General features: G+C 45.8%; 1 protein-coding gene across 2 annotated transcripts in view; it reads left to right on the plus strand.

The window, feature by feature from the left end:
• The first annotated feature begins 269 nt into the window (after window positions 1-269).
• The window catches only part of CPLX2 (complexin 2), a 128,300-nt gene continuing 106,995 nt past the window's right edge, over window positions 270-21,574 (plus strand). The window contains exons 1-2 of one of the 2 annotated variants that reach the window (XM_081901160.1): window positions 270-593; window positions 9,995-10,084. The gene's annotated coding sequence lies outside the window, so the exon portion shown is untranslated. The remainder of the gene's footprint in view (window positions 594-9,994; window positions 10,085-21,574) is intronic. The other variant, XM_081901159.1, reaches the window with a different exon arrangement.

Here is a 21,574-nt window from a genome sequence, read left to right on the forward strand (position 1 = left end):
AGGAGGGACAAATAAGTGCCTCTTCCCCCACTCGCAAATGGGTGGCTCCGCTCTTCTCTCCCCACCGCCTTAAACGTGCTTATCCCCCCCCCCCCAGCTTCCCAATCCTGTCGCTCAACCCCGAGCTTTCCCAGCCCCGAAACGGCTTGTGCGGTGCAGAAGCGCTCCTGTCGCTCTGCCCCGCGCCCTCCCCTTCTATCCGCCTGACACGTCTGCTCGCTCTCCAGGAACGTGAGGGAAAGAAAAGCGCGCCTTCTTCGCCGCCTCGCCTCACGGCTCTCCCCCTGCGGCTGCAAGGAAACAATGGTCTGGAGCCCGCCGCCGCCGCCGCTACGACCAATGTATAGATAATGTGCGAGCCTCCCTGCCGGGCTCGAGGCGGCTATTTTTAGCAGCGCCCGCAAGATCCCCCCACCCGGCGCGCTCTTCCCTCCCCTCGCCCAAGCCGGGAGTGGAAGCGCCGCCGTGCAGGGCAAAGGGAGCCGACGAGGCACCGGCTGCTGCGACTCCGCTCCCCGCCCCCTTCCGCGGAGCGACCCGGGCGGCCGGCGCCGCAGGAGCCCGCCCTTCCACACGCTGCGCCAGGCGCCCAGGTGGGTTATGGCTGTTTGTGGTGTTGTCGTCTCGCTCGCCGCCGCCGCCGCCGCCGCTTCTCCCTCAGCCGCCCCGCCGGCGAGGCCCAGCGCCTCTTGCCCAGCAAAGAGCGAGCGAGCGAGGGAAGCGTGCTTCTTTAACCCCCTCGGGGCTGGGCGTGTCCTCGCTGCCGCCGCTTCCCGCTCGCCGGCTCCGAAATGGTGGACGCGCCGAGGCGGGGGAGGAAGGATTGGGACGCAGGTGGAAAGGGCGACTCTTCCAGCCAGGCGGACGCCCACCTCCCCGAGTCCCCCCCCCCGGCTCTGCTTTCCGGCAGTGGCAGGAAAAGGCCTAGCTAGTGTCTCTGAGAGCAGCCACCTCTCTCGCTCCCTTCCTTCCCAAACGAGCCAAGCAGCCCCATCTATTCGCGCCTGCGGTGTGTGCACGGGGGAAAGAGCTCCGGGCTGTTTTGCCTTTTCTTTCGGCTTCACCAGACACTCCAGCCTCCAGTCATGGAGGCTTCTGCAAAAGCCTCCCATTTCCTCTCGCTTCCCCTCCCAGCTCCTATTAATAGCAGGGGAGCTTTTGTCTTGCCTTTCGCATCCGTTAATTATTCTCATTACTGGGACAGGGTAGGGAGCGGGCAAGGAGAGCTGAAGAAGGGAAAAGAACAAGAGCGGGCGCGGGGTGGGGAGAGGAGGCAGCCGCCCGATCTCTTTTTATATAAACGAGGAGCTTTCTGCAGCCTGGTGGGTGGGGTGGGGGGCGATGTGTGGGGTGCTGTGGGATTCCCCCACGTACAGACACGCACAAGCCCCTCCCCCAGCCCGTGCTACGCTATAGGCGCAGGCCGCGAGGTGGGCCTGCTCTGGTAGAGCCGAGGTCAACAGATAATGCAACTGGGGGGGCCTCTCACCAAAATCTGAATCGATGCCTTCTGCATTCTCACACCCCCAGAATCAAATAGGAAAAAAATCTGTAAGGGGATTTGAACACAAATAAAGGCCTCTTGAATTTAATGTATAAGCAGATTTTCCCCCAGTCCCTGGAAGGATTTTTAAAAATGTACTGGCTTTGAGGTCTATACAGAGGATGGAGTCCTAAAAGGCTTCACCACATAGATAATGCAACTATATTGTGTCCTGCAGAAGGAATGGCAATTCTGTTTTATTTAGTTTCAGTTATCAGATCTGTGCATTGGCTATCTAAACATGCACTGCAACAGATGGCTTGTAGCTGAACAGGACTGGTGCAGCACCAATGATGGTACCGTGGTGCTTTGTGCTCCAAACCTGGTTGTGTCACACAACCCATCCGTCTGGTGTACCTTAATAAATAAATAAAATTATTTTCAGTGTATCTGAAGAAGTGTGCATGCACACAAAAGCTTATACCCAGAACAAACTTAGTTGGTCTCTAAAGTGCTACTGGACAATTTTTTAATTTTTTTATTTATTTCGGCTGCGTCAGACTACCTACCTGAATCTGGTGTACCTTAAGAGGCACACAGGGCCTGAGCAAAACCACAACCTCAAAAACGTCCCTGGATGTCTCAGATCTCAGTAGTGGAATAGCAACTCATGCGTGTGTGTTTTTTGTTATATATTTTAAATGTTTTATTCTGAAGCTGTATCTTGGTGTTTTTTGTTATGTGTATGACCTGCTTTATTTATTTATTTTTCTTATGTACATTGTTTTGAGAGAGATATTATGTTACTAAAAATGTGGGATTTTGTTGTTATTATTAGCAGTAGCAGTTGCATTGAATATGGAATCTGTATTTTAAAAATATGTATAGTAGTTGGGCTTTTTTATGAGACATGCAAATTGCTTTGATTTCTTGAAATTGCAAGATTGCAATTTGGAGTTTGCACCAACATAATCTTTTGACCATACCCGTGTCAAACCATTATTTACAATGGTGTATTTATAAATCAAAGATTAAAATCCTGTTCTTTCTTTGATCAGTGACAATAATATGTCATCCAGAGTAATATGGATTACTTTCCCCTTAACCATTCTTACACCTTTGTTAAGGGAAACAGAAGAACAGCAGCAATTTTCTCTTTTGCCAAAAAAAAGGGGGTTGGAAGGATGGGGTGGTTGGTTCAGTCTGTACAGTGATTGCAATAGTTCTCTCTTTGTTTATCCATAACAAATTAAGATGGTTTATTTGGGATTACACAAATCTACTTCATGAAATGCACTAAAAGGTAGGGGGGGTGTCTTCTTTTCCCTGATACTTGAACAAAGGCACCTTTAGCCAGGTCAGATGTGGCACTGCTGAGCACTGGGTATCAAATTTGACCTTATGGCAAAGGTCTGAACACCTTTTTCACTTTCAGATTGTGACAAAGTGCTTACTCATGGTAGCTGTTGAGGTAGTGGTATTGTTTAATTGTGGTTTTCATCATGTGACTACATCTGTTAATGCATTCAGCATTTTGTATATAGTATTGGAGGGAGGGGGGAATCCCATGGTAAGTAGGGGTACAAGAGTGCTAGAATTCTTCCAAGTAGTCTGGATCACTCTATTCTCTGCTATTGTTCAGAAGGATAAAAGCCCCCCATCTTGACCTGGCTTTCTTTACTTGCTTTTTCCAACACTTATCCAATGGGATGAGAAGAGAACAACAGAGGGAGGGGGAAGGAAGGGAAAGATGAGGTTGATGAAGTGAGTAGGGCAAGCACATATTTATGTGGAACAAAAATATTTGGACAGCTGGTAATTTTTGGAGTCTTGCCTTATTGTGTCATTTATCCCAAACCATGTTCCTAAGCTGGCTGTGAACCAGAAATACAGACATGTGGCAAAAATCTGTGGCTATTTTATGGAGTGCATAAATTATGGTGACAACATGTTGATGCTTTCAGCAGAAAACATGATAACTGAATGCACCTGTGGCAGTGAACAAGATGATAAGAGTAGTGAGTTGTCTGTTGTACAGATTATGTGGAGAGCAACCTATTTCAAATACAGTGGTACCTCGCAAGACGAATGCCTCGTAAGACGAAAAACTCGCAAGACGAAAGAGTTTTTCTTTTTTTGAGTTGCTTCGCAAGACAAATTTCCCTATGGGCTTGCTTCACAAGATGAAAACGTCTTGCAAGTTTGTTTCCTTTTTCTTTTCAATGCATTCCTATGGGAATCCGTGCTTCGCAAGACGAAAAATTCGCAAGACGAAAAAACTCGCAGAACGAATTAATTTCGTCTTGCGAGGTACCACTGTACATAAAAGTGTATATGCTCTGTATTAGTGATCTTCAAACTGTGTACCTTCAGTTTATCATTTCATCCTCATTGACTTGACTGCCAAGGATTTGCTGTAAGATGCTTCTACTTTGATTTAGACCAAGATTTAATATACACAGTCAGTTCTCACAGAGCACCAGCCAAATGCAGTGAACCTCATTTTTGTCCTCTCAGGACTACAACACTTAACACATCTCTCTGGCTGTGAGAACTGCAGCTTAAGGTTGGTAGCAGAGTCATGTTGCAATTTAGGGAAGCTTTTCCATCTTTTCTGATCTTCTCAACTATGATAGGGTGCAACGTTTAATCTGTTAAGATTAATGGATAGAAAACAATTTTAATTAACTAAAACAGTGTCCTCCAATAAACCAGGCAGCATATTTTTAAAATAAAAAAGTTGTTACGGATACAAACAAAGCTTATTAAAACTACAGGTGGCAAGTAACATCTTGAAGGAGGCATTCCTTCCTTTCACACAGGAGACAATGTTTCTCCTAAAAAGGCTACCTGCTAGAACACATGTTTACATCATTAAACCAAAGTATATGTCTTGTTTCAGAGCTATTGTTTTACCTACTTTCAAATTTCTAGGCTAAGATTTCTTTAATCATGTGCCAGCCCCACTTGCTGAGCTTCCAAAGAACCCCAGCTTTTCCTGGAACAAAGTTTTAAAAGCCAGTGTTAGTGAACAACGAAAACCAGCCATGGTTTGTAAGATGGCTCGAAGATTCTGCTTGGGGAGTAAGATTTATGCCTGGAGATAAGGAAGCACACAAAAATTCTGCCAGAAGTCACTTTCCACTAATCCTTTGGGTGTTAGAGCAGGGCAGGGCACCTTGTAACCCTCCAAATGTTATTGGTTGCCAGCTCCCATCAGCCCCAACCAGCATGGCCAGTTATGGTCCAACAGCATCTGGGGGCTACAGGTTCCTCATCTCTGTATTAGAAAGCTTGCATCATCACCCTTGTACCATTTCTGGGATACTGGTAGCACCATTATTTCCTGTTCAGAAGAATCCAGAAGCATCACAAAGGATAACACTCTACAGATAAAGATGGAGCTTTGAAACTTCTTTGAATGCAGCTGGGGGTTTGTTTCTTCCAACTGCTGTGTGCACCAGCATTAGTATTGAAATCATCACAGCTAGACATAGCTATTAACACCTTGGAGAGGTAGATGAGAAATTGAGTTCACACCTTAACCCTTCCTAGTGTTTTATTTGGAGTAGTTTGTACTCAAGATAGCTAAACAGGCCCAACAGGATTTTCATAGATTATTTTTTTTTACATTAGAAAAGGAGATAAGTCAGATTGTCAGATCATTATTGTGTTGGTTGTGTTACAGTAGCACCTAGAATCCCCTGTGAGATGAGCAGTGAACACACATAGTAAGAAAGAGCCGCACATCCTGCCCTGGTCAGTCCTGAGAACAGAATATAAGCAAGGCCAAGATCATTGTTTGGAGAGACATAGCCAGATCAGTGAAAGGGAGAAAAAAATCCAGATTTCTTGGTTCTCCTATCATTTCTTTCTGCACTCCCTAGCCCATATGTTGTTTGCTTGTTTTAAAAAAATTTGAACCATATACAATAAAAACTTCAGACACAATCCAATAGAAAATAAGCGTCTTTACATAGAGTTGTCTCCCTGAGAAATAAATATGTGTGTGCTTACCTTCCTCCTTTGCCTTCAGTGTTACTTGGGCTTTTCTGGGAACAAGTCTTACTGAACTCAATAAGACATGCTTCTGAGTCAATGGGTATAAAATGTCACTGTTAACTGCTTCAGATTGGTTAGCTCTGTTGTGGGCAGAAGGTTGATTGGGATCTACTCTGGAATATTCAATCTTTGTGTTTGAAAGAAGGGTTTTCCTACACTGCTGCAGCTGGCTGCTATAGGTAGCAGAGAAGGGCTGTACCTGATATTGTGGTTTCTGCTGATTCTTCTTACCTTTTAGTGCAGTGATGGTCAAACTTGGCCCTCTAGCTGTTTTGGGACTACAATTCCCATCATCCCTAACCACTGGTCCTGTTAGCTAGGGATGATGGGAGTTGTAGTCCCAAAACAGCTGGAGGGCCAAGTTTGGCAGTCACTGTTTTAGTTCAAGTGAAGTTGTTTGTGGAGAAGCAGATAAGCATCTTTATCCTGTTTCTTCCTTGAGCTGTCTGTCTACAGGTTCCTGAACCCTCCCTGCATCACCCTTTCAGAAAAGATGGCTTGTTTGGGGGTGAAAAATGAACTTGCATGAGGAAACCCTGTTAAACCATATCATAGCACCAGACTAATGTGGTTGCAGAGAAGATCCAGCTTCCTTCTGGCAAGGGTGATTTATATAAACTCCAGTTTTATACTTCAAGAGGTTTAGGTTGTGAAACGGAGTAATCAAATATATAAAATAAGAAGGATCTGGTTCCAAATTAGTCCCACAATTTCACTTTCATTAGGCTTGGAGCGGATTCACAAATGCATATGTTGCTGACTTGAGAACTGCAAGATATATGAAGTTATGAGTTGCCAAGTGTGAATGAGGCTTCACATATCAAACTCTGCAGATACCTCCATCCAGCACAGTGGTTTTCAGTGGAGCCAGTTCAAACATTCAACTGTGAGCTATTTCCATGCATGTGCAGGGTCTTCTGCATGCTCACAACCTGGCCAGAATCAGGTAGACATTCCAATTTTATGAACTGGTGACTCTACATGGGGATCCAGGCATGCATACATTGTAACTAGTGCAATTAGAGCAATTATTCTTTTTTCCTTAGAAGATTCTGTGTTTGACCAGCAGATTTAAATCCCACAATGGATTGTGAAGTTTAGTTGGATTTGGAGTCCCTGCCTGTTTGTGTTTCCATGTAGTTGGTTTGCTGAATCCAGTGCTTGGCATCTGGATAAAATACCCTCCAAGAATTGTCTTCCAAGGTCAAAACAATGTACAGGTAGCCAAAATAGTTTCTGACAGTGGCTAAAACTAGGCGCGTGTGGGGAAATGTACAAGGCACTGGAGTTGTTATTGAATGATCCATTTTCTGTCATTTACTCACAGCTTCTGCCAAGGAGAGGAACATCTTGATAATGAGATTGTATTCCCTGACCAACTTGGCTTGACGCCATTACTGGATTGACTCTCTCCATTAAAAAAAAAAAATCTAATACACTGTTAAAGCCAGTTTTATTCTTTACTTCCACAACATTCCTAGCAAATAATTCCACAGATTAAACTATGTGGAAAACTATGATCCTAAAAGGTGTAGCAATAAAAAAGATAGCATAGGTACCTTCAGTTCCATAGTCTTGTAGAATCATAAGGCTGAATAGCATGTTAAAGTCTGCTCAACTGAGGCAGAGTGTGATACACATAAATCTTGTCCTTTGGGAACCCATTGTTTTGTTGTTGATGTTTGTAATCTGATGGAGGTGACTGTGATTTGTGAAAGGTTATGCCAGAACAATTGTGTTAGTGTCTAGGGTCCCACTAAAGTCTCTTTTTTGTATACAACTAACTAATATATAGCTAGCTAACTAACATGGGTGGCGCTGTGGTCTAAACCACAGAGCCTAGGGCATGCCATTCAGAAGGTCAGTAGTTCGAATCCCCACGACAGGATGAGTTCAGTCCCAGCTCCTGTCCACCTAACAGTTCAAAGCACATCAAAGTACCGCTTTGGCGGGAAGGTAAATAGGTACCGCTCCGGCGGGAAGGTAAACGGCGTTTCTGTGCGCTGCTCTGGTTCACCAGAAGTGACTTCGTAATGCTGGCCACATGACCCAGAAGCTGTCTGCGGACAAACACCGGCTCCCTCGGCCTATAGAGCGAGATGAGTGCCACAACCCCAGAGTCGTCTGCGACTGGACCTAACAGTCAGGGGTACCTTTAGCTTTTAAACTGATAGTTATAGGACTTCCACCAGAGATTCAGTCTGTATGAAAGTATTCTCATGTGCCGTATCACCCAGCGAACTTCATGATTGAACAGGTATTAGAACCTGAGTCTTCTGTGTCTAAACCTACTAACCCACCCTGACTTCCCCACTGCCTTCCTAACCATCATCATAATCCCATAGGCAAGCAATTGGCGCATTCTAGGCAGAGTTCATCAGTGGGACCAGAAGAGCACACAGGAATTCAGGCAAGAAACAGGACCTTGGAGAGCTCCAAGAGGCACTTGACTTAGTTCAAGCTGGATACAAACCACCAAGTTCGGCAAAGATCTGGAGCTTACTGAAGGCTGATAAATATCCCCTCAGGGGGTGAACTCTCCAGGATCTCAGGCATGGATCTTTCAGTGATCCTTTTAACTGGAGGTGCCAAGGATTGCTCCTGGGAGCTTCCATGAGCAAAGCCTGTTGTCCACTCCTCCATGAAAACACGGGCTGTGTTTCCCACTGAGGGTTCATAAAACAGGTGCTTGGTCAAGTCTCCTATAATTTTCAGAGCATTTGTATTATAATGTCCAAATCAGATGAGAGAGAGCTCGTCTCAAAGCTCCTAAGTTTGTAGCTAAAATAAATTAGAGAAAGTTAATACAGTGGTACCTCAGGTTACATACGCTTCAGATTACATACGCTTCAGGTTACAGACTCCGCTAACCCAGAAATAGTGCTTCAGGTTAAGAACTTTGCTTCAGGATGAGAACAGAAATCGTGCTCTGGCGGCCCGGCTGCAGCAGGAGGCCCCATTAGCTAAAGTGGTTCTTCAGGTTAAGAACAGTTTCAGGTTAAGAACAGTTTCAGGTTAAGAACAGACCTCCAGAACAAATTAAGTACTTAACCTGAGGTACCACTGTACATTCATGCAAATGAATAGACTTCCGTGTCTAAACCCACTGGTCAAGAGACACAAGAGCCTCACACTCATACACATTCACAGGGTTCTATCAGCTTCATCTGTGCTGATCTCTTTCTGGCTAATGAGACAAATTCTGGTCATCCTAATGGGACCAATTCTGGTCATCCTCTGTCCCTTTTTCTTCCCTGATTTGTGTGCTGTCAGTGCAGACAACACTGATCATCAATTCGACAGTGGGGGAGATCCTTGCCAGCAACATTATGGGAACAGTCCAGTGTACAACATTTGTCATATTTGAGAACTTAGCAGGACTTTCAGCAGAGATGGAATCTTGCCAGCCAGAGTGTTTGTGGGAAAGGAATGGAACCAATGTGATGTAGCCACTGCTGCCATGAAATACTGGGACAGCCCAGTGTTCACAGTGAAGGCAGAATCAATACACATCTGAAAATTCTGAAGATTAAAAAGGGAAATGTGTTTTAAAAAACTGATATCTAAAACAAATGTGGAAATGACCATGGAAACTAATCTGGAATCAACTTAGTTTATCTTTCCCTTACCACATAGCATGCCCATCTCTATGACTAATCTGTCAGAGTGGCTAGGACAGGAGTCTAGGGATGATCTATGTGGCAGAAGGAAAGTGGAATGAAGCCCAATTGTAATGGAGGTTGAGTAACTCTTAGGGGGATAGCATGGAAACCAGAAATAAAAGGCAGAGACAAACACTGGATTGTTATGGGGGTGGGGAGAGAGATGTGTTGAGAGAATAAGCTACACATGTTTGGAATTCCTGGATTTTTTTCCCCCTTTTAAAACAGGATGGGAGGAGTCTGTATTGGATCAGAGCAGTTGTGCCTGTCCTCCTGGAGGACAAAGAAGCAGCTTGATGGGGTAGGGAGCATGTAAACCAGGAAAACAACATGAGGGGAAAGGTCCAAATATCACACCCCCCCTCTTTCCAGCAACACTGCTCCAGTCAAATTGAAGTTCACCATGACTGCTTTAAAGTCATAACAAATATGTCAGGAGATTAATCATGGATCTCTCACGTGATGTCTCATTTGGCGCTGAATAGATGGCTGAACCAGAGATTCTGGAGAGGGAACTGCATTTGGAAAATAATGAGATGGTGTCCTAAGGGAGTCATTGCTAAGCAGAAGTGCATGTGATGTGCTTTCTAGTCTTCTGTTGTGGCTGTTGCCTCTTATAATGGAAGTTCCAGCTCATTGTGTAGACTCTTGCTGCTGCTATAGTACAGGTGATGGTTCTGCTAGCTAAGGTCCACTGAGCTAGGCCAGGAGTGGCACCAAAAGGAAGAGCAGGAGTGCAAGTCCAAGCTCTCCTTATCTTGTCCTCTTCATCTGCATGCCTTTCTAGGGTCTGTGCTGCCTTTGACATGCACTGCCTGACTGAGGAGCCCTGGTTTTAGTTACCTGAAGGAGCACCTGCCTGTAGATCAACAGCAAGGTAGGTGCATTTCTCTTATGGTTCCAAGTTGCTGCTTATATATTTATTTGTTGTATGAATCATCTTTTGCATACATCTCAATGTGATTTACAAATATACAATAAAAACTCAAAACAGTTTTTTTAAGAGTGCAAAAACAACTAAAGAAATGTTTTTAAATTGATACAAAATGGCCATGTTGATCCTCTGCAATTATGGTTTTTGGTATGGGAGTGAGAGCATTTTCACGGGCTGACTCCATTATAATGTTTCAGTGACTGTCCTTTTTTTCACTTTGTAACTTAACTCAGTGTTTCCCAACCTTTTTTGGGCAAAGGCACACTTGTTTCATGAAAAAAATCTCGAGGCACACCACCATGCCAGATGGGGAAAGGTCACTTTTTACTTATGTAAAAAAAAAAAAGGTAATGGTAATAGAAGGTAATAGAAGGTAATAGAAGGTAATAGAAGCATAGAAGGTAATGGTTAGGCTAGCATCCCTCTTCCAAATATGCTAGGTTTTTATTTGCAGGGACTGTTCTACATGGGAAAGCATTCAGCACTGTCATTCTCCCATCTGCCATCTGAATTGGTACTATTCTGGGTCAACTTACTCTGCTGCATGTGTAGATGAAAATGGCACCAAGTGTGGGGGGTTTTGGCCCTCTCTGAAGTGCTTCTCTGCAAGATATGGTAGGATGTGTTACACAAGTAAACACTTGCAGGGTATGATAAAGAGAGCATTCCAAGAGTGACTTGGGATGCTATGAAGATGCTGCAAAAGTGGGCATGTGATTATTGCACGCCTTAAGCTAATGCTGAATACCCAAGAGTGTACAACTGGACTGCTGAATCCTAACTGGGTGTACTGAAAAGATGCTGGATGAGACCCAGACCAATAGTACCTGCAAAAGCAGCGTTATTAAAAGCAGCTTTCCCTTTGAACATCTCTTTGTTCAAAGTGCATCTGAAAGCCTAATGACCCACTGGTTCCTTAGGAGTGAGCTTTAATGCAAGGATTTTGATGTTAATCCATGGATCAGATGTGTGTGTGTGGATAATCGCATTGTTGGACAGTCCTTTCTGCCTGTTGGCCGTTAGCCAACGACCCCCTCCTCCGCCTGAATGAAATGTGCCCCGTGGGAGCGTTGGGACATCAGAACCACGAGTTATAGTTATCAGGGGCGCCGACTTATAAAAAATATTGGGGGGGCCCATACCGGGGTCCTGCCGCTGGTTTGCTCAGGTAGCCAGGAGAACGCAGTTCAAGGTGGCAGTGTTGGGGAGAGACCCTCGCTCAGGGCGCCACGAGACTTGGCGGCCGGCGGCCTATCTGGGGGGTTTTGGAGCATATTTTGGTGGAGCGATTGGGGAGGAGGGGGCTTGTTGCCGGATTCTTCAGCTGGGCCGGAGATCCGCTGCTGGGGGTCCCTGGGCCGAGTTGTGAGCACGGCCTGCTGAAGGGAGATCCAGCCGATTGCGCGACGGGGACTGCCGGGGCTCTCCGGCTAGGGCGCGCGGCTGGCTGGCTGGCGAGGGAGCAGGTGGGGAGGAGGCGGGGGTCCTCACTCTCTTAGGAAACGCACCCGCGCGCCCGATTGCCACGAAGTCCGAAGGGTGCGTGTGTGGAATTAAAAAGCAAAAACGAGATACGGGCAGGGCAGGCAAAGAGTTTTCCGCAAGAGGATGGAGGGCAGGTTGAAGAGAAAATCACTCAGGATGAGACAGTCAAATCAGCCATGATAAAATGGGCTCAGGATATTGGGTATAACATCATGTTTGAGGACTGGGAAAGGTTATGGACCACCGGAATGAAATTCACGGCATGTAATGCCTTGAAGGAAAATATTATGAAAATGATTTATAGGTGGTACATGACCCCAGTCAAGCTTGCAAAAATATATCACCTGTCTGATAATAAATGTTGGAAATGTAAGGAGGCTGAAGGGACATTCTTTCACCTCTGGTGGACTTGTCCAAAAGTGAAGGCCTTCTGGGAAATGATCTATAATGAGTTAAAAAAGGTATTTAAGTATACCTTTCCCAAGAAACCAGAGGCCTTCCTCTTGGGCATTGTTGGCCAGAAAGTGTTAAAGAAGGATAGAACTTTCTTTATGTATGCAACTACAGCAGCAAGAATACTTATCGCAAAATATTGGAAGACACAAGATTTGCCCACACTGGAAGAGTGGCAGACGCAATTGATGGACTACATGGAACTGGCTGAAATGACTGGCAGAATCCGAGATTTGGGAGAAGAAACAACGGAAGAGGACTGGAAAAAATTTATTATTATTTTTTTTATATATATATAATTTTTTATTGAGGTTTTTTCATACAAATGCATATTTAACAAACAAAATAAGTTTCATAACATCCTTTCATTCTATTGTGGACTCCCTCACGTCTCCCGCTTCCACTTTCATCATTACAAACAATTTTTTCAAGTAAATTATCATCTTGTTTATGATCTTAAATCCAATATTTAGGTTAAACTCAAATATAAAATTGTAATTTAATGGTAGACAGTTATTTCTACTCTGACTTCCTTGTTAGGATTCAACCAAATTACAGTACTTTTGTAAATACAGTGGTGCCTCGCAAGACGAAATTAATTCGTTCCGCAAGTCTCTTCGTCTTGCGAGTTTTTCGTCTTGCGATGCACGGTTTTCCATAGGAATGCATTGAAAATCAATTAATGCGTTCCTATGGAAACTGCCTTCCCCCGACCTCTTCTGGCGGGCGGCATTTTAAAATCGCCCGGGACAGCGGAGGACTTCTCCGCTGTCCGGGGCGATTTAAAAGCCCCTGGGAAGGCAGGCAGGGGGGACAAAGGCTTTCCCGCCCCGCCGCTGGGCTTCGGGACATCGTTCCGATGCCGGGCGGCGGGGGGAGGCTTTCCCGCCCCGCCGCCGGGCTTCGGGACATCGTTCTGAAGCCGGGCGGCGGGGGGAGGCTTTCCCGCCCGGCCGCCCAGCTTCGGGACATCGTTCCGATGCCGGGCGGCAGGGGGAGGCGTTCCTGCCCCACCGCCCGGCATCGGAACGATGCCCCGAAGCCGGGCGGCTGGGGGAGGCGTTCCTGCCCCACCGCCCGGCATCGGAACGATGCCCCGAAGCCGGGCGGCTGGGGGAGGCGTTCCTGCCCCACCGCCCGGCATCGGGACGATGCCCCGAAGCCAGGCGGCTGGGGGAGGCGTTCCTGCCCCACCGCCCGGCATCGGGACGATGCCCCGAAGCCGGGCGGCGGGGGGAGGCGTTCCTGCCCCACCGCCCGGCATCGGGACGATGCCCCGAAGCCGGGCGGCTGGGGGAGGCGTTCTTGCCCCACCGCCCAGCATCGGGACGATGCCCCGAAGCCGGGCGGCTGGGGGAGGCGTTCCTGCCCCACCGCCCGGCATCGGGACGATGCCCCGAAGCCGGGCGGCTGGGGGAGGCGTTCCTGCCCCGAAGCCGGGCGGCTGGGGGAGGCGTTCCTGCCCCACCGCCCGGCATCGGGACGATGCCCTGAAGCCGGGCGGCGGGGGGAGGCTTCAAAAGCCGTCCGGGGGCTTTTAAATCGCCCCGGACAGTCCCGGGGCGATTTAAAAGCCCCCGGTTAGGCAGGCAGGGGGGGCAAAAGTCTTTGCCCCCCCTGCCTGCCTTCAAAAGCCGTCCGGGATAGCGGGAAGCGCTTCCCTGCTATCCCGGACCGCTTTTAAAATGCTGGCGGTGGGGAGCAAAGCCTTTCGCCCCCGCCGGCCTTCCTGGACCTCTTCTGAAGTCCGGAGGGGGGGGAAAGGCTTTGCTCCCCACCGCCAGCATTTAAAAAAAGGTCCCCGAGATTTCCCTATGGCCTTTCGTCTTGCGATGCAAGCCCATAGGGAAAATCGTCTAGCGAAGCGTCGCAAAAACCGAAAAACCCTTTCGTCTTGCGGGTTTTTCGTCTTGCGAGGCATTCGTCTTGCGGGGCACCACTGTAAATCTTAAATTTCTTCCAGTCTTCTTCAACCCTCTCCTCTCCCAGGTCACGGATTCTGCCCGTCATCTCAGCTAATTGCATATAGTCCATCAGCTGCATCTGCCATTCTTCCAGTGTGGGTAGATCCTGGGTTTTCCAGTTCTTAGCAATAAGTATCCTTGCCGCCGTTGTAGCATACATAAAAAATGTTCTGTCCTTCTTTAACACGTTCTGGCCGACCATGCCCAGAAGGAAGGCCTCTGGTTTCTTGGTAAAGGTATACTTAAACACCTTTTTTAACTCATTATATATCATTTCCCAGAAGGCCTTCACTCTAGGACAGGTCCACCAGAGGTGAAAGAATGTTCCTTCATTTTCCTTACATTTCCAACATTTATTATCAGACGAATGGTATATTTTAGCCAATTTCACTGGGGTCATGTACCATCTATATATCATTTTCATTACATTTTCCTTCAGAGCATTACATGCTGTGAAGTTCAGCCCAGTGGTCCATAACCTTTCCCAGTCCTCAAACATAATGTTGTGCCCAATATCCTGAGCCCACTTTATCATAGCCGATTTGACCATTTCGTCTTGTGTGTTCCATTTCAGCAGCAAGTTATACATTTTTGAAAGTACCTTAGTCTTAGGTTCTAACAATTCTGTTTCCAGTTTCGATTTCTCCACCTGGAATCCTAACTTTTTATCATTCTTAAACACTTCTTTGATCTGAGCATAGTGTAACCAGTCTCACACTTTATCTTTCATTTTCTCTAAACTCTGCAGTTTCCAATTGTCTCCATCTCTTTCTAATATTTCCCAATATTTTGGCCAATTGGCCTCCATATTAGGTCTTTTTCGGGCCTTAGCCTCCAAGGGTGACAGCCACCTCGGTGTTTTGTTCTCTAATAAGTCTTTGTATCTTGTCCAGACATTAAATATTGCTTTTCTGACAATATGGTTCTTAAAGACCTTGTTAATCTTAACCTTATCATACCATAAGTATGCATGCCATCCAAAAGCATTGTTAAAACCTTCCAAATCCAGCACATCCGTGTCCTCAAGAAGTAGCCAATCTTTTAGCCAGCAGAAAGCTGCGGCTTCATAGTACAACTTTAAGTCTGGCAGGGCAAAGCCCCCTCTTTCTTTTGCGTCCGTTAGTATCTTAAACTTAATTCTGGGCTTTTTGCCCTGCCAGACAAATTTAGAAATATCTTTCTGCCACTTCCGGAAGCACTCCGTTTTGTCTACAATCTGCAATGTCTGAAACAAAAACAACATTTTTGGCAATACATTCATCTTGATAGCAGCTATTCGACCTAACAATGAAAGTTTTAATTTTGACCAGCTATCCAAGTCTCTCTTAATTTCAGACCAACATTTTTCATAGTTATCTTTAAACAGACTCAGATTTTTTGCTGTTATGTTTACCCCTAGGTATTTGACTTTCTTAACCACAGTTAACTCTGTCTCTCTCTGAAACCGTTCCGACTCAATATCTGTCAAGTTTTTCCCCAACACCTTAGTTTTTTGCTTATTTAGTTTAAATCCCGCCACCCGACCAAAGTCTTGAATCAGTTGTAATACTCTTTTCGTACTAGATTCTGGCTCCTGTAATGTCAAAACTAAGTCATCTGCAAACGCTTTAAGTTTATATTGTTTCGCTCCGACCTGTATCCCTTCCACCAACCTGTCCCCTCTAATCATGTTCAAGAGCACTTCCAGGACCGAAATAAATAATAACGGGGAGATCGGACAGCCTTGTCGTGTTCCTTTTTCAATTTTAAACTCTTCTGTAACCACATTGTTAACTATCAATTTAGCCTTTTGTTCTGAATATATTGCATCAATCCCATTCTCAAACCCCCGGCCCACTCCCATTTCTTTTAAATTCCCCTTCATGAACTTCCAGGATATATTGTCAAAGGCCTTCTCCGCATCTATGAAAATTAAAACAGCTTTAGTATTTATGTCTGTTTGTAGAAGCTCCAATATATCTATAATGTTCCTTGTATTAGCAGACATATGTCTACCTGGGAGAAAGCCTGCCTGGTCTTTATGAATTACTTTGTTTAAAACCCTCTTGAATCTACTTGCCAAAACGTCTGCAAATATTTTGTAATCCACATTTAAAAGGGAGATGGGACGGTAGTTCTTAAGTTGTGTCTTTTCAGTTTCCAATTTTGGTATCAATGTGATGAAAGCTTCCTTCCACGATTCTGGCGCCTTCTTCCCCTCTAGAATTTCATTGCTGACCTCCATCAGTGGTTGTATCAAATAGTGGAAAAAATTTAAGGACTGGAAAAAATTTAAGGACTATTTCCAAAAGCAATATAAGTTGTATGAATGTTAAAAATTTACACGATTCGGAAACTATAGCTTCAGCAATTAGATTTGGGAAACAGGAAATTATATTTTAAGTAAGAAAAGGTCAAAATCTAAGGTAATACTATGTTTAATTTAAGATATAAGTAACTGATGAAAAGTATGTTAAATTTAGAGGTATAGTATTTGAAAAGTACAAAATAAGGTACGAAACAAGGTAATAATTTGCTGATATCTTTATTATAAAGAATGCAGGGTAAGGGAGATGCGAGGAAGTCCAGTTAGTTATATAAAAAATGTGTTGAATGGTTGGTTTTCTTTTCTTCTTTTTCTTTTTTCTTTTTCTTGTTCTTTTACTTTTTTCTTCAGTGTATGTTTCTAACTTTGTATTTGAAAACTTTTCTGGGGTGCAGGGAAGTCTCAGAGCCGGAGGTTGGGGAAGGGACCCCCTTTGCTCTGCCCTCTTTGCTCTCCCGTCTTAGATTCGCATGGGGGTCCCTGCCCGAGCTTGCCTGGCCACCGGGCCACACAAGGGCCGCGCTCTACGCGGCGCACCTTGCTAGCCGCGCAGCTGTCCTCCGCGGCTGCGGAGCGGCCCTGCGCCGGTGCCCAGCCCCTCTGGGCGCCCGCTGCGCTGCCAATGACAAGCGGGCGACGTCGCGGGCAGGGAAGGCGTCGCTTTCTTTCCCGATCCTTCATCCTCCCAGTCTTCCAGCCCTTTTTTGGGTTGGAAGCTCGTCTCGTTCACCCTTCTCCTTTCTTCACCCTGCGTGCAATTTTCCTCCCTCGTCTCCCTCCCCATTTCTCTTTCCTTCCTTCCTTCCTTCCTGACTGACTGACTGACGGGCTCGGGCTTCGGCTCGGGCTCGGGCAGCCTCAGCGTCGGCGGTGTTGGCGATCGGCGGCGCGGGGGGATGGCCCTCCCGGGGGAGCCGGCGCTGCTCAATGGGGTTGCCAAGGAGACAGGCCGGCCGCCCCCCGCCGCGCCGGTGCCCGTTATCGAGCTGGTGCGCGCCGGGCGCCCTATAAAAGCCGCGGACGCGCCAAGCTCCCTCTCCCGCCGCGCAGGAGTGATGCCTCTCTCTGGCTCTCCCTCCGCGCAGGCTGAGGGAGGGAGTGGCGCGTGTGACCCGTCTCTGCTGGGAGACCAAACCCAGCGAGGCAGAGTCGCGCGGAGGCGCCCAGGCAGCGCTGCCGGCTGCGAGGAGGAGCGCCAGGCAGCAGCAGGAGGCGCGGCCTCTCCTCGCCGCCCCGCCTCTCGCCGCCGACTCGCCCGCTTCCCTCCAGGCAACATCTCGCGGCACACCAGGCAACGTCTGGCGGCACACTAGTGTGCCGCGGAACACCGGTTGGGAAACACTGACTTAACTTGTTTTCAAATTGTTGCCTTGATACTGTTCTACTGAATGTTAGCACCATTCAATGACGATGTCAACCCAGTGTATGGCAGTTGTGGAAAAGATTTCATGTTAGGGGATCATTAGGAACAGGACTGAAAATGCAACTGCTGATATCATGCTACTGTTATACAAATATATCCTTGTAAAAATATCAAAACATAGAGAAATTAAGATGGTGCCTTTTATCAGTTATGCACTTTCTTAGGATAGTATGTCAAAGTTGGTTGGTTTTCTTCGAAGCCTGATACTAGCTCTTTTTGTGCTGATTTATAGATAGCTACAGGGAAAATCACTGCCTTTAATTTGGGGTCTTCTGAGTGCTTCCTTTGTCTCGCAGGGGAAGAGGAAACTTAAGTGACACCTGGCATTCTTCTCACAGCTCCTTTTACCCAACTCCTCCACACAGTGCATTGCATTTCCTTTGCCATAAATATTTATGGGCCGGAGTCACCGTACATGTGCATTTATATATGATATTAAGGATGTGGATAAAGACCAGCTGTGCAAGGATAGGCCAAAGGGACCTATGGTGCCCGTGATAGCATTGAGGCGAAATGCATTACAGATCTTTAGCGGAGAATGGAATTTGGACCCATTTGCAGGAACTGGGAAGAGAGAACACAGATGAATAGTGAGTAAAAGGCTCAAATGTTTGAAAAGAAGCTCCCCTTCAGGCTGAGGCCTTCAGGTAGTTCAGAAATTCCCATCTCTGGTGCAGCAAACTACTCAGCTTGGAAGAGTGGTTGTATGGGTGTTTAATAATGCATGACATGGAGACTTAGGGCTTTGTTCACTCTGTACAAATTATAAAATAGTAGTAGTAGTAGTAGTAGTAGTAATATAGTAAGAATAAGAATAGTCTCCCCTTTAGGGTAGCTAGAACTAGCAAGCAGCATTCCATTCTGTTTCCTTGAGATTATTCACAAGTCACTGGGCATCACATGTGACCTGTCTGACTAAAGCTGGTTTCAGTTTTAAATAGTTTCCAAGGATGCCAGTTGTCAGAGATGCTGGGAAATGTAGTCCAGTTAACACCTAGAGGGCCACATACTCCACATCCCTGCTCAATGCTCTCACTTAAGTACCGGTAGTTGTCTTATTTCAGGCCCATGAGGGATTTGCCCATGGAGTCCAATATCTGTTTCAATGTGCCACACATCCCTATGGTAATGCACACTGTGATTCGGGAACCTGCTTTTAGAGCTGTGGTGCCAGTTCTCTAGAATTCTCTTCCATTAGAAATGAAACAAGACCCAACCCTGTTATGCTTTCAACATCCACTGAAAGCTTTTCTCCCAAGCCCAATTTGTCTACTTCGTTTCTTTGGTTTTAATTATTGCACATTTGTTTCTTCAGCTTTAATACTGTTATATGGTCTGTGTTATGCATCATTTATTTTAACTTCTATGTACTTTTTATACTGATTTATTTAGTTGTCTTATAGTTCTTTTTTCTATTTTATTGTCAAGTGGAGTTGGGTTGTAGAGGAATAAAATAAACAGCAGCAACTCTCCAGAGCCTTTGGCAGGGGACTTTCTCAGCACAGGCTGCTTCATGTCCTTTTAACTGAAGATGCATTTTTGCATTTTAACTGAAGATGCATCGTGCATGGCATACTTTTCTCAGATTTATTTATTTACTTACTTATAATAAGAGTCATATGCCCCTCTGCACGTAGCATACCAAAGTGGCACATAGCATGTGGTGTGAATATTTGTTCCTTCAAAAACTGTATGCAAGACTTAATTGCCATGGCATAGCACATGGGCCCACTTAAGCCCATTGATTTCAGTGGATTTTAGCATGCCTAGTTTTGTCTGTGCTGGATTGCTTTAATTCATTCTTCCTATTGATGGAGTAGTGAAACCTTAAGATATTGGCCATTATTTGAAGGTTTCTGCTCAGTTGGTTGTCTTAAGTTTGACTATGAGACCAACTAAGGTTGCAGTTTTGAACCTGCTTAATACAAACTAACCTTAATACAGTGGTACCTTGGAAGTCGAATGGAAACTGTTCTGGAAGTCTGTTCAACTTCTGAAACATTTGGAAATCAAGGCACAACTTCTGATTGGCTGCAGGAAGATCCCGCAGCCAATCGGAAGCTGCGGAAGCTGTGTCGGACGTTTGGGTCCCAAAGAACATTTGCAAACCAGAACACTCACTTCTGGGTTTGTGGCGTTCAGCAGCCAAAATATTCGAGTCGCAAGGCATTCATCAACCAAGGTACGACTGTACAGTGGTACCTCAGGTTACATACGCTTCAGATTACAGACTTCGCTAACCCAGAAATAGTGCTTCAGGCTAAGAACTTTGCTTCAGGATGAGAACAGAAATCGTGCTCTGGCGGATTGGCTGCAGCAGGAGGCCCCATTAGCTAAAGTGGTGCTTCAGGTTAAGAACAGTTTCAGGTTAAGAACAGACCTCCGGAACGAATTAAGTACTTAACCCGAGGTACCACTGTAGTTACTTCTGAGTAAATCTGCACAGAGTACAAGTTTGCACCGTGAGTAAGCAGTTAAAATGCTAGATGCACATCTACTAAAGGTAGAATGTTATTTTAAGTTGCACAGCCAGATAATGTATTATTTGCAATATGATCGTAAGCATATGGCCTTTGTGGGTGGGAAAGTCCTTATAGACAAAGGAACTCTGAGAACACAGGAAGAGCCTGCTGGATCAGGCCTATGGCCCATCCAGCACAGCAGCCTGTTCACACAGTAGCCAATCAGATACCTGTGGGATTCAGGCAAAGAAGGGTACTCTCACCTCTTGTGGTTTCTAGAAACTGGTCCTCAGAAGCACCACTGCCTCTAACCATGAAGCTGGTAGCTGCTGATAGCCCCCCACCCCCAATGAATTTAATCTAACTCTATATATCCATCAGATTATTTATGGCAGAGCCACTCACATACACATAGACCACCTTTCTTTCAGAAAACAGCTCCAAATTCAATTCCACATTAAAAAAAAAAAAACCTGACTGAAACAACTCATTTTATTGTATTGATCCTAAGACGTTTGTCAGAGCTGGAGATAATACATGCATCTCATAATGCACGTTCTGTTATTGTGGTATCTCTATATGCCCCAAGTGCATTGTTGCTCCTGCACAATACTCCCGCAAGGCCCTCGTAATACAATATGGTGGGATGTACAATGTACAGTTCTGCTACTTTACATCCCTGTGCAGCCTTAAAAGACAGAGATATTTATTTATTTTTGACAGCAAAATTGTTTAAGCTTTCTGAAGTGGAGAGAAAGAAAAGGGAAAGGAACTCTGAGTCACTTCTGATGAGATAACAGTGACAACTGAAGCAAGACACCACCACAACCCCTGCTCAGTGCAACTTGCCATTTTTCTTTGCACAGAAGAGATGGGATCTTGATTAGTTTACAGCTTCCACATTACACTACACACACTAAGCAATGTGTGTGTGTGTGCGCGTGCGTGTGCGCGTGTGCACTGCATGTTGTGCAGTGGCTCTTATAGCACAGTCCTCAGACATCAGTTGCACTGTATTTGATGAGGCCTGCGCATAGGTATGTTTGCATAGAATTGCGGTCTCAAGCTTCAAGCTTATTCACACTCAGTGGGAGTCAGCCCCACGGAACTCTTTAGGTCTTAGAGGTAAAGGGACCCCTGACCATTAGGTCCAGTTGCGGACAACTCTGGGGTTGCGGTGCTCATCTCGCTTTACTGGCCGAGGGAGCCAGCATACAGCTTCCAGGTCATGTGGCCAGCATGACTAAGCTGCTTCTGGCGAACCAGAGCAGCGTACGGAAACGCCGTTTACCTTCCCACCGGAGCGGTGCCTATTTATCTACTTGCACTTTGACGTGCTTT

Source organism: Podarcis melisellensis, assembly GCF_964234715.1.
Source record: "Podarcis melisellensis genome assembly, chromosome: 2".
NCBI classification, from domain to species: Eukaryota; Metazoa; Chordata; class Lepidosauria; order Squamata; family Lacertidae; genus Podarcis; species Podarcis melisellensis.